This window comes from Sinohyriopsis cumingii, unplaced genomic scaffold (genome assembly GCF_028554795.1).
Source record: "Sinohyriopsis cumingii isolate HCF-2022 unplaced genomic scaffold, ASM2855479v2 utg001237l, whole genome shotgun sequence".
Lineage (NCBI taxonomy): Eukaryota > Metazoa > Mollusca > Bivalvia > Unionida > Unionidae > Sinohyriopsis > Sinohyriopsis cumingii.
In genome coordinates, this window is record NW_028315973.1 from 1723680 (window position 1) to 1735080 (window position 11401).

The following is an 11401-nucleotide window of genomic DNA, read 5'->3' on the forward strand; positions in this document are numbered from 1 at the left end:
CAGGCTTGCTTGGGCAAGGATTTCAGTATTCGGGATCTTGTCTTCTTACTTGATGTTGCGGATTTTGCTGATACAAGTTGTGTGGATGTATTTAATTTAATCACGTGGCGCTGAGACATATCAAGTTTTCTCAGGCGTATAATAGCGTAGGTTATACTGTTGTTCTGTACACCTTCAGCTTTGCTTATAAACTAATGCCTCCTCTGTTCCAGACATTATACTGACCTTTGTATTCCTGGCAATTGCTTCGTCGTCGATTACGACGTTCTGGGACATGTGCCACTATGATAGGTGAACTTGTTCACTGCGCTCAGTTTATGGCCGATGACTCTGGTGTTTGGCACAACATACGGTTTTCCTGGGTCTGGTTGATATATTAACATTACTTCAATCTTCTATTTGGTGAACGTAAGGCCCAAACTTTTGCAATCATCAGAGAATTTTTCGACGCTGCGTTGCATGCCAGCTTTATAGCCAGCGTTGAGAGCGCAATCATCAGCGAATAATAAGTCTCTGACTATGTCTGTCGTGACCTTAGTTTTTGCTTGAAGCCTTCTGACGTTGAATAGTTTGCCACCAGTTTGGTATTTGATGCCTATTCCTACGTCACCATCTCTGAAGGAATCAGTGAGTATGGCTGATTACATAAGACTGAAAAGTGTTGGTGCCAGTACACAGCCTTTTTTCACCTCGTTCGAGACAGAAAAGGGTTCAAACGTCGCACCATTGTCCCCGACAAAAGCTCCCATACCGTCGTGGATTTTCTAAACCAAAGTGATAAATTTCGTTTGGCATTCGTGCTTGGCCATGATCTTCCATCATCAACTTGGCCGTCTCTAATAACAGTGTCGAAGGCCTTGGTCAGGTTGACATAGGTCATAATTCTGCTCCTGGCTCTTTTCTTACAACAGCCTTGCAACGAACACCATTTCGATGGTTCTACGCTCTTTCCAGAATTTACACTGGCTTTCTGGTAGGAGTCCTTGCTCGAGGTGTTATGGCAGACGGTTGAGGAGAAATTTGGGCATTGCAATACTACAGGAACGAAATTAATAATTGAGGCATATTTGTATGTAAATAATTGTCATTACAACTTGAGTCCCTTATGAAGAAAGACAGCCTCTTAGAACAGTTAAAAACATTTCCTAATTTATGAACAATGTGCTTCAATTGAATATCACTAAACTATATTAACCACTTCTATGTATTAGCATGGCACGGTATATACAAATATTTTGTTTTTCTTTCATTGTACAAAACCCCATAAGTATCATTTACAGATACGAAAAAACACGCATATTTAAAGAGTTTTACATAGCACTGGGTGTTTTCCAAAAGGTGGTCTTGTATTTATATCTTGTACAATGTTTTACACTTCTCTCTACAACTGATGCTAAATAATTACAAATAGATAATAAACTTATATATAATGGTTCTGAAGAGGAAGGCACACTAAAATGGAAATCAAAGAAGAATTACCAGTTTGTAGACTTTTTTTTGTTCTTATTACTTTCATTTGTCAGCGTTGTCGTAATCGGTACATGAAAACATGTATGTGAATTTATCTTGGCATATTATTAGGATTCGTTTGTCGTCCAGCAGGGTTTAATAATAGCTCAGACCTAAACCAAATTACGTGACTGTAACCCCGTCTATGTTAGTCAAGGCTTTCATGTGTCACACTTACGTTTGTCACAACAAAAATGACACAGAGACAAGATATCAGGAGTTTGACATCGGTTTCCATAGCTACACCCTGACGATAGAACCAATTTGTGTAGGATAACAAAACACACTGATTATATAACTATTTGTCCAAGCTTGTTAGTAGCTGTTTTTCAGTTGGAGTTTCCATTTTTTGACGAAATTCATAGAAAATGCGTGAATAGTTAAGCAAGATGAAATCAGTGAATTAGAGTGTAGGGTTTAGAGCTTACTGCATTATAACAGAAAGAGCGCTTTAATCCTTATTTTATCCAATAATGTTTGTTGACTAGCTGGACCGGTTTTAAATCTGAGTTTTATGCAAAGTTTGGCATAACAAATCCATACTTATGCAATATAAAAAAATAGCTAATAATACACACCAAACACATTAAAACTATATTTTGCCGTACATGATTGCAAGAAGTCATCAGATACCATAATTCAGGATCATTCAATGTATTTGTATTCAAACATAATAACACTTTCTTTCTTACATACCTTGGTATTATCACGTGAACGTAACTAAATAAAGTGTTCGCTGAATGTTAAATACCCCTGTTTTTTGTCATATAAATTAAATTATTCACCTTAAGCTCAGAAATATGCGTAATGTTTTGATCGTTAAGCGTCACGTGCATACGAAATGAATGGTGTACTCGTACGTTCTTTGTGAGCTTCGTGGTTATCTTTGGTGAATGGTCACTAGGTCACGGAAAATTAATCACATAAAAACAGACAGAAACATGATAAGAGTAATATTTTATTAATTTTGTTTTAACAAAATTGGTGTAACGACCATTTTGTTTAAATCCAGGATGACAAAGATTTTGTGTAGTTTTCCATCCATTACACTTACTAAAATAGCTTACAAGAAAGTGTCTTCTTGACATATTCAGTATTGTCTATCACATTAGGAAACTGGAAGGGATTGAGATCTTTCTGCAGCTGTTACACCGCGCACAGATATTTAAAACATTGGCAGAAAAAAAATCCAAGAACCTGCAGGTAACGATCCATTTTCATCCGCTGGATTAAATCGTCCCTGCTGGAGAGAATATAGTACGATCTGCAATAATAAACGATATATATATATATATATATATATATATATATATATATATATATATATATATATATATATATATATATATATATATATATATATATTGAGGAAGAGAGAGAATTATAAATATTATAAATATGCATCAGACAGAACGGAAAGTGCTATCCCTGGATTCCTATAGAAGAATGCTTGATAATAGTAGGCAGAATTAATATTTTAATACAAATAATACTATCATACAGGTTAGAGAATTTTTAACCTCAACCCGTTTGCCCGCGGACCCTGGGTCCGAATCTCAGTAGAGTATGAATTAAAAATTCTCTAACCTGATTGATAGTATTAATTATATAAAATATATACATATATACTAAATAGTATAGTATGCCAATCTAATAAAAACAAATTGTCTATTATTTTTCAGCTGTTACTTTAAAAGGGAATAACTTTCGTGGCTGATACAATTAAAAAAACACGTTTTACGAGGAGTTAACAAAACAACGTCTTGTCAGTGTTAAATACCAGGAATCGGTCTTAGCCAGAAAATGATGAAAACTCGTTTCATGGTGATGCTGTTATGGGAGAGATACTTTGTCCACAAATCATCTTTTGAATTTAATCTTGATCAGCATATATTTTCTATCCTTCGTAATACAAGTTATGTCTCTTCCAAAAGAGGCATAAATCAACCCCTTTGGCCTTTGATGATGAGTACATATTCTCTTAACTACCTTTAAAAAGAGTACGACAGGACATCGAGTTTGGACACGAGTTTTTAATTCGATGATTTATTTCACTAAAGCCAAAACGTTGTGACATTTCAAAGAGAGAGCAAGAAAACGAGCAAATAACAGGATCGATGAAAGCCAATATTGGAATATGCAACTAAATGCAATTATATCGATAATTCAACGCATGTCCGAAGAGAACTAATGTCAAATATTACATTGACTCATGCAGAAATCCATATAATGCAAAACAATATTTTACTCAGGTTTCATACAGTTCGATGCTTTAACGTGGTGACTGCACAGGAAAAGGCATTAGTTGAAACAAGGTTTGGAAATATTCCTTATTTCTGGCAGCCTACCTGCTGCTTTATGAGTGGAAAGCAATTAAAAACTAGAGGTTTGCAGTCTTGTATTTTGAAACTGATGATTTTACTAATGGTTAAACTATTAACAAATTTAGTTTTACCGGAGATTTCCATTTGAAGAGACAATGAAAAATACCCTAGATCATAATTATTTATGGCGAAACCTCTCAAGTAGAATCATGGCGTCTAATGTGTCCATGTCTCCAACAAAATTGCCAGGTAAATCAATCCCTAAACCTGTGATGATTCTGTTGGACGACTTCTCGGGTTGATCTCACCAATTTATTAAATCCCGCAAATGATGCAGACCAGTGTGTTCGCAACACATAGGTGTACATTTTAGACACAGGTATTTCTCAGCGGCTTTTACTGATATGTGCAGAATATTTCCAGATCAAATTCTATGTTTGGCAAGCTGTAACTCGACATGGAATAACATAATCCTACATCCTGTGGTAAGTTTTACTTCACGACTACATGTTTCTGTTCCATCAGATACAGCAGCCATTAGCTCATTTAAAAGTATTTGTTCCTTGGATCACGTGATGCAACTTTAGCGTCTCTGGATTCTGTCAACGAAATCTATCAGATGAGCGTATAAACGTAATTTCAAATGTCCGCAGAAGGCAGGGTGGGGTTATTCGACATGGATTTGCAAGTTGTCACAACTCGTCTGTCAAAATACTTATAAGTACCTAAAAATGGCCAACGACGCGTTACTGGCACGTGTTTGCATCCACTGCGTGATTTAATGTTTGTTTGAGATAAAGAAATACCACCCCACCCCCGAAATCAATAATATCCATTAGTGTCAGCACACGTTTGATGGAGCTGGCTTATTGGGCTTATTGGGCTGCCCGCAGTATATATTAGGTTTTAATGTTGCAAATTGTGACGTTATTACAGTAAAAAGGTGCGTTACATTCCCAGATGTGTTAAATTGGTTTTGACTGATTTGAAGATAATGTACGCAGTTGGTAAAATCGAGTGCAAGCTGTTCGCCTAGAATTTATTTATAAAGTTTAAAGTGTGTTAAGTTTACATTGGATTTAAAAATGCATTAAATTCCTGAAAATTATTTGATCGGTCAGATTTGTAAATCATGCTCGATTGCATGCACACATTGCATTCTTATAGGAAAATCATAGTTTTATACTGCTCTTTTAAAATAAAGTTTAAAAACTGAGTAGTTGAAAGATTTCTATTTTGTGCAAGCCTTGACTCAACTCATGCCAAATTATATTTTATAACATAAGTTACAATCACTGCAATACTAATAAATAGATAATTATAGTGACATGATTCTGATGCATTTTGATTGCATTGTGCTATGCACCTTGGCTCCATATGACGACATCGCTGATTTGTCGAGGTATTACTACATGATTTAATATAAAGATAAACAAATAACATAATATCGTCATGTGATAATATACCATACTTACAAATATAGATTAATATGCATGGTTGATTTTAATTAGTGATTTAACTTGCAAAAATAATCTTACGTTTATTATGAATTTTTATTTCACTATCTTGTACATTGATTAATTTCGTAAGAAAGATATTTTGGTGGAGCACAAAGTACGTACAGTATGAAAACGATGCGTTTTGTTTTTGGTTGGCTTTGTTTTGGTTGATATTCATATATGTTCGGGACAAGACAATTACATGTCATTTCTCGACAGAGATTATTACTGCGTTTTAACGTGAAGATCCAGAAAGTACAAGATAATAATAGAAGACATGGTAGACTGTTAGGATAGTGGCTTCAGAAGTGTAAAATTAGTGACAACTGGAATGTAGTTAATGTTGTGTTTGAAAACTCGTGTCTAACGAAACAGAGTGGTTGTCAATGTTAGCGGCTGTTTGATGGGAGTCAACAAATTATCTTAGAGTTTTGGCTGCAAATTTTCAGAAATAGAAGCAAAAGCAAGTCAGACTCTACTCAGTTATAATCTTTGTTCTTTGAATTATGTGTAGTTGTGTGTTCTAATTCGGCAGATATCTGCTTTTATCGTGGATTTCATAGTCTGTGCGCAGTTTTACTCTAAAATCTCCAATTATTTAATATCACAAATTCCTATTCAGCAACATGTTCTTATGACGATAATTGCAAAAGAAATGATAATGAACAAAATAGCGTGTTCAGTCAAAGTCGTAAATTGAATCCAAGCCCATTGAGTAATATTAGGAACCTGTAATATTTAAATGATCAAAACAATATCTATCTTTTTCATAACTCGTTACTGTAGTCTCGAATATATACTTCTGACAAAATGATGAAAAAAGAATTATAGCACTCTGACTTACTTTTTGTGTTTTATTTTATACTTTCTTGGGAGAAAACATGATTACTTTCTTTTCTTGAGTGAAAGATTCACAATGGAATGGTAAGCTTTTTTTTCCAAGTAGATAATTGTATAAAAAAATGTAATGTTTCTCTAAACTGGTCAATGTTTAAATACCAGTGTACACATTTGGAAATAATATCCGATTTTCATGTGTGTCTCAGGCAGGGAATGGTGAAAAGGCAGCAGCTTTTTACCAACTGATAGAATTACTGACTAATTTACCTTCTCACTTGCTCACATTTAACTTCAAAACAATACCCAAATGCAAACATACATACATACATACATACATACATACATACATACATACATACATACATGCATGCATGCATATATATATATATATATATATATATATATATATATATATATATATATATATATATATATATATATATATATATATATATATATATATATATATATATATATATATGCATGCATACACACTCAGAGAGGAGGATAAAATACCGACTTCTTACTTACTTATTATTTATCTGGAGTTTCGTACACACCAGTGAGTTTTCTTGTTTTAGCGTCTATTATACATTTAGCTGCTCTATTGGCCTCCATCTGCAAGGATTATCAAGATTAAGAACGATTTTAGTTATCATCTAAATAGCTTACATTTGTATTATATCTGTAAGGATTATCAAGATTAAGAACAATTTTAGTTATCATCTAAATAGCTTACATTTGTATTATATCTATAAGGATCATCAAGATTAAGAACGATTTTAGTTATCATCTAAATAGCTTTCATTTGTATTATATCTGTAAGGATTGTCAAGATTAAGAACGATTTTAGTTATCGTCTAAATAGCTTTCGTTTGTATTATATCTGTAAGGATTATCAAGATTAAGAACGAGTTTAGTTATCATCTAAATAGCTTACATTTGTATTATATCTGTAAGGATTATCAAGATTAAGAATAGCTTTCATTTGTATTATATCTGTAAGGATTGTCAAGATTAAGAACGAGTTTAGTTATCATCTAAATAGCTTTAGTTTGTATTATATCTGTAAGGATTATCAAGATTAAGAACGAGTTTAGTTATCATCTAAATAGCTTACATTTGTATTATATCTGTAACGATTATCAAGATTATCAAGATTAAGAACGATTTAGTTATCATCTAAATAGCTTACATTTGTATTATACCTGTAAGGATTATCAAGATTAAGAACGATTTTAGTTATCATCTAAATAGCTTTCATTTGTATTATATCTGTAAGGATTATCAAGATTAAGAACGATTTTAGTTATCATCTAAACAGCTTACATTTGTATTATATCTGTAAGGATTGTCAAGATTATCAAGATTAAGAACGAGTTTTGTTATCATCTAAATAGCTTACATTTGTATTATGCCTGTAAGGATTATCAAGATTAAGAACGATTTTAGTTATCGTGTAAATAGCTTTCATTTGTATTATATCTGTAAGGATTATCAAGATTAAGAACGAGTTTAGTTATCATCTAAATATCTTACATTTGTACTATATCTGTAAGGATTATCAAGATTAAGAACGATTTTAGTTATCGTCTAAATAGCTTTCATTTGTATTATATCTGTAAGGATTATCAAGATTAAGAACGATTTTAGTTATCATCTAAATAGCTTTCATTTGTATTATACCTGCAAGGATTATCAAGATTATCAAGATTAAGAACGATTTTAGTTATTATCTAAATAGGTTTAATTTGTATTATACCTGTAAGGATTATCAAGATTATCAAGATTAAGAACGATTTTAGTTTTCATCCAAATAGCTTTCATTGGTATTATATTCTACGGTCCTTCCTGGTATCCCATGACCTTGCATCAGATCACCTCTGCATTTTATGCCATCTTCACGTATCAGTCCTTAACCCTCCACTTTTATGTGATTCTAAGAGAAACCTCCGTATGATAAATAGAACCAAACTAATGCATGACATCCAAGCAAACCTAACAACTTGCTTACCTCCTACAGCAGAACAACTCGATAACTGCCTGCGTTCATTGCTCGACAAACATGCCCCAGCTACCAAGTGCAGAGTATCAATTCAAAAGTATTCTCCATGGTATAGCAGTGTTAGGGACCAGCTTCGCACTGCTAAAAGAGACCGCCGTAAAGCTGAGAGGTTTTGGCTTTCCACCAGACTCACTATTCATAAGCAAATATATGAAGCCGCTAAGAAGAATGTCACAAATATAGTCCGTGCAGGGAAATCGGAGCACTACACTACTAAGATCATGGAAAGTTTCATCTGCAAAGAGCTCTTCGAGATTACTAAGAAGCTAATGTCAAGGAACAAATCTACACCACTCCAACTACCTTCTATCCAGTCGACCTTCCGGACATGTTTGCAAATTTCTTCCGTGACAAAGTACAAACCCATAGAGATAAGCTTGACAACACAATTTCAATTGACTCGTCGTCACCATACAATTGGGATACAGAATTTGAGTGGCAACCATTAGCAGCATTTGAACCTGTCTCTATGGATTTCGTATGTACAATCCTGATGAAGAGTGCACCAAAGTCATGTGAACTTGATCCAATTCCAGCATCACTGCTGCTTGAGTGATTAGATCCAGTATTGCCTTGACTAACTGATGTTATTAATACCGTTCTCTCTCATCCGGGGAATTTCCATAATTTTTCAAAACTGCCATTGTAAAGCCTCTGCTGAAGAAACCAACACTAGACCATAACGATTTAAACAACTACTGCTCAGTTTCTAACACTAGACCATAACGATTTAAACAACTACTGCTCAGTTTCTAATCTCCCATTCATATAAAAATTCTTAGAAAAGGTTGTTCTATCCCAGCTTGTATCTCATCTGAATTCAAACAGGCTTTTTAGCAATGTACAATCTGCATATCGCCCTTGCCACAGTACTGAAACTACTCTTCTAAAAGTAGTTAATGACATTCTCTCTGCGTTGGAAGGCGGAAAGATTACAGTCCTCACCCTCCTTGATTTGTCTGCAGCATTTGACACAATAGACCATGATATATTACTTCACCGTCTCCAGCATGTATTTGGCATTCATGATACAGCCTTACTGTGGTTCAAGTCCTACTTGGTCAACAGGACACAAATTGTATCTGTAAATGGAATACACTCCAGCCCAGTTGATCTATGTTGTGGTGTTCCACAGGGATCTGTTCTTTGACCTGTTCTCTTCATTCTATACACTCAGTCGCCCTCAGTGTCATCGATCATCATCCAGTGTCTCACCAATTGTACGCTGATGACACCCAAATATACAAATCTAGCCACCCAACTGAAGTTGATGCTACTATCCAAGGTGTAGAGAGGTGCATTTCTGATGTGAAATCATGGATGACATGTAACAAACTGCAGATGAATTATGATAAAACTGAGGCCTTTCTGATCACACACAAAGACTTTCTCATTCACATCCTTTACCTCAAACAATAAATATCAGTAACACCAACATTAAATTCACACAATCAGTACTCATTATTCCCACTATGAAAACAGTCATATGGACAGCGTTCTTTTGCAACGTGGAATGAATTGCCCACTGAACTTAGACACAAAGACACAGTGATCCCATTCAAGAGTGCTCTCAAAGCTCACTTATTTCGACTGCAAGAACAAACTTAAAGACCTAATAATGTTTCCTACCTTAAATATTCTCAACATCTGTTTTTTATGTTTTCAGATTTCATGGTGTTTGTTTTTGTAATCGTATCATTATATGTTTTTTATTATGTTATAGGTGTTGTATAATGTTGTAAAAGCTTGGAGCTTTTAAAGATTAGGCGTTATACAAAGTCCTCATTATTATTATTATTATTATTATTATTAAGAACGAGTTTAGTTATCATCTAAATAGCTTTCATTTGTATTATATCTGTAAGGATTATCAAGATTAAGAATAGCTTTCATTTGTATTATATCTGTAAGGATTATCAAGATTAAGAACGATTTTAGTTATCATCTAAATAGCTTTAGTTTGTATTATATCTGTAAGGATTATCAAGATTAAGAACGATTTTAGTTATCATCTAAATAGCTTTCATTTGTATTATATCTGTAAGGATTATCAAGATTATCAAGATTAAGAAAGATTTTAGTTATCATCTAAACAGCTTACATTTGGATTATATCTGTAAGGATTATCAAGATTAAGAACGATATTAGTTATCATCCAAATATATTACATTTGTATTATATCTGCCTTTTTTCAACATTGCTGGATAAGTCATTAACTCTTCTTAAGAAAGAAATGTTGCTTTGCTTAATGAGCTAATTCTTTTATTTCTCTTTTGTCTGAAAAAGTTCAGGGATCATACGGAAAATCCGTGTTTCGCATTTTTCTCCTGCTTCTTGTCTTTTTAGCATAAATTCTTCTGAGATTTGATTTACTGTTTTATTCTTTTATTCTCCTATAATTGATTTTAAAAATTACAAAAATATTTAACATTGGAATTGGCACGTAAGTAGGTTTACCACAAAATTACTGAGAGTCAGTGGCCTGGAAAGCTAAATTATAGTATAACTCGTGTATCGATACGTAAACCTACCTTAATCAATGCTGCCAGATCTTTCATTACGTTAATTTCCAAATCATCAAGGCAAGCCGCAGATTGTAGATCTTGGTAGCCGGAACGCTTGCCGCTTCCCCAGTTCGTTGAAAAACTTATTTGTGCTGACGTGAACGTCCATAAAGCCACCAGAGTGACGGCGATAATACAGGTGGTCTGCATGGTCGTTGATTACAAATCCTAAAAGGCATTTTTATGTTAAGTAAAATTTTCCTTCGAATACAAAAGAAATTGAATTATACAATCCTAATATGAATAGTTTCTTACATTTCTGGTTAATATAATACAGACGTTGCCTCAGATTTGAAAAAAACAAACAAATGTCTCCTGTACCGAGTAATTATATATATATATATATATATATATATATATATATATATATATATATATATATATATATATAATGACTTGACGTGAGAGTAAGATCATTCTTCAGTTTAGTGTAGATGACAAATTTACAAATAAAATAGTATCTTTAGATAAAAATAAATCATTGTTATTTAGAATTATGTGACTGCATTGTCTTGAGAAAGAAGCAGCTACAGTAGGGGCGCTGTGACTCGTCAAGCCATATGAAAGTGTTTTGTCCATGCTGTTGCGCAAATAAAAGCA

At 33.6% G+C, this 11401-nt stretch overlaps 1 long non-coding RNA gene across 1 annotated transcript; it reads right to left on the reverse strand.

Moving 5' to 3' along the window:
- Window positions 1–2454: 2454 nt before the first annotated feature.
- LOC149772712 (uncharacterized) lies at window positions 2455–10964 on the reverse strand. Its single transcript, XR_016417612.1, has 3 exons — window positions 10769–10964; window positions 6704–6790; window positions 2455–2773 (listed from the first exon to the last, which is right to left on the reverse strand). It is a non-coding gene; the product is annotated as an uncharacterized LOC149772712 (long non-coding RNA).
- Between the last annotated feature and the right edge of the window lie 437 nt (window positions 10965–11401).